The sequence below is a fragment of the Bison bison genome, unplaced genomic scaffold (assembly GCF_000754665.1).
Source record: "Bison bison bison isolate TAMUID 2011002044 unplaced genomic scaffold, Bison_UMD1.0 scf7180017855660, whole genome shotgun sequence".
Lineage (NCBI taxonomy): Eukaryota > Metazoa > Chordata > Mammalia > Artiodactyla > Bovidae > Bison > Bison bison.
In genome coordinates this window covers 12,890-14,975 of record NW_011486233.1, presented here as the reverse complement: position 1 = coordinate 14,975, position 2,086 = coordinate 12,890, and the positions used below count along the sequence as shown (strand labels likewise).

General features: G+C 40.7%; 1 long non-coding RNA gene across 1 annotated transcript in view; it reads left to right on the top strand.

Annotated features, from left to right (window-relative positions):
* The window catches only part of LOC105002406, a 9,585-nt gene that overhangs the window by 3,977 nt on the left and 3,522 nt on the right, over positions 1–2,086 (top strand). The window contains exon 2 of the long non-coding RNA XR_826953.1: positions 1,220–1,516. This is a non-coding gene — a long non-coding RNA (uncharacterized LOC105002406). The remainder of the gene's footprint in view (positions 1–1,219; positions 1,517–2,086) is intronic.

Below are 2,086 nucleotides of genomic sequence, written 5' to 3'. Positions count from 1 at the left end.
CCTTGATATACTCCTTTTCCTATTTGGAACTAGTCTGTTGTTCCATGTCCAGTTCTAACTGTTGCTTCTTGACCTGCATACAGGTTTCTCAAGAGGCAGGTCAGCTGGTCTGGTATTCCCATCTCTAAGAATTTTCCATAGTTTGTTGTAATCCACACAGTCCAAGGTTTTGGCATAGTCATTAAAGCAGAAGTAGGTGTTTTTCTGGAACTCTCTTGCTTTTTTGATGATCCAACAGATGTTGGCAACTTGATCTCTGGTTCCTCTGCCTTTTCTAAATCAATAAATATAAGTTACTTTCTGTTAATTCTTGGTATTAGAAGACAGCTAAGTTACTAGTGCTATGAGACAGATACTTTGTGTAAAGCTAACTGGACCCAACGGAATCAAATCTATTATTTTGTAGTAATCATCTTATATTCATACCAATGTGACTTCTCTCGTGCCTCAGTGGTAAAGAATCTGACTGCCAGTACAGGAGATGAGGGTTCGATCCTTGGATTGGGAAGATACCCCGGATAAGGAGATGGCAGCCCATTCCAGTATTCTTTCCTGGGAAATCCCATGGGGAGAGGAGCCTGGTAGGCAATAGTCCATGGAGTTGCAATGAATCGGACATGACTGAGTGACTAAACAATAGCGACAGTTCATACCAACTAGGCCAGCAGGCTCAAACCATACACAGTGCTTCTTCTTTTCATAAATTTATAATAAAAGGTAAGTTTTAATTATTTTGAAGCAGTATTTCCGAAAATCTTGGAGTATGCCACCTTTCCTAGCCTTAGTATATTAGCAGAGTTAGTCATTCTCCAGGGTTTATAATGCTTATCAAAAATCTGTGCAAGTCTTTTTCACGTACTCTTAAGCGCTTGTGTGTTAGTTGCTCCGTCTTGTCTGACTCTAGGCAACCCTGGACTGTATGTAGCCCACCAGGCTCCTCTGTCCATTGAGATTGTCCAGGCAAGAATATTGGAGTGGGTTGCCATTTTTTCCTCCAGGGGATCTTCTCGATCCAGGGATAGAACCCAGGTCTCCTGCTTTGGCAGGCGTATTCTTTGCCATCTGAGCCACCAGGGAAGCCCACTCTTAAGCCCTTGGATGTTGTCAAAATTAAATGAATCTTAAACAACCCAACCACAAATGTCTACTGATTAGTTTTCTTTGCTACTCTGCTGTACTGTAAACATTTAAATAAACATTGGTTTATTGTATATTTCAGGGACCTAGTTCATCAGGAATTCCAGGCCCTCCTCCAGCACCTCCATTGCCAGGTGGCGGGCCATCCCCACCTGCACCTCCACCACCTCTGCCCGGAGTAGGTCCCCCTCCTCCGCCTCCTTTACCCGGGATGCCTGGAATACCACCACCACCGCCACTGTTTGGGGGACCTCCTCCACCACCTCCCCTTGGAGGAGTTCCTCCACCTCTGGGAGTACCCCTTGATCTGCCATATGGAATGAAGCAGAAAAAAGTATATACGCCTGAGGTGTCCATGAAGAGGATCAATTGGTCAAAGGTAATGCTATGATTATAGTTTTTTGGCTTTGTCTAGCCCTAATTGCTCATTAATGTGTGAATGACGGTATTGCTATATGTTGTTATGGTTGTTGTTTAGTTGCTAAGTCATGTCTGTCCCATGGACAGAGGAGCCCAGCAGGCTACAGTCCATGCGGGTTACAAAATTACTCCATGTAACATTTGAGAACATGACCATTGATTCTTTTGCTTTTGCTTGTGAGTTCACCATCTTATGTTCATCTTTCATAACTAGAGAATTGGAAACTCCAAAGGTAACTTGAAATTAACATAGAAGGCGAAAGGTAAATCAAAGTGAAAATAGTATACGAAAAATAATTTTGATTCTTTTACCATTGTTAACTTTAATTGCTCTAACATTCTTAAATATAACCTTTTTATTAATGAGCCCTTTTATCTTAGTTATTTTTGTCCTTAGAAATTTTGTTTTAGTTTTAAACTTTCAGATAGTGTGGAATCACTGATAGTATTCAGTGTAGACATTAAAGTAATTGTTTTTTATGATTTGTGAAAGATTCATTGAATGTTATTTTGCTTTATTTTTATTAAA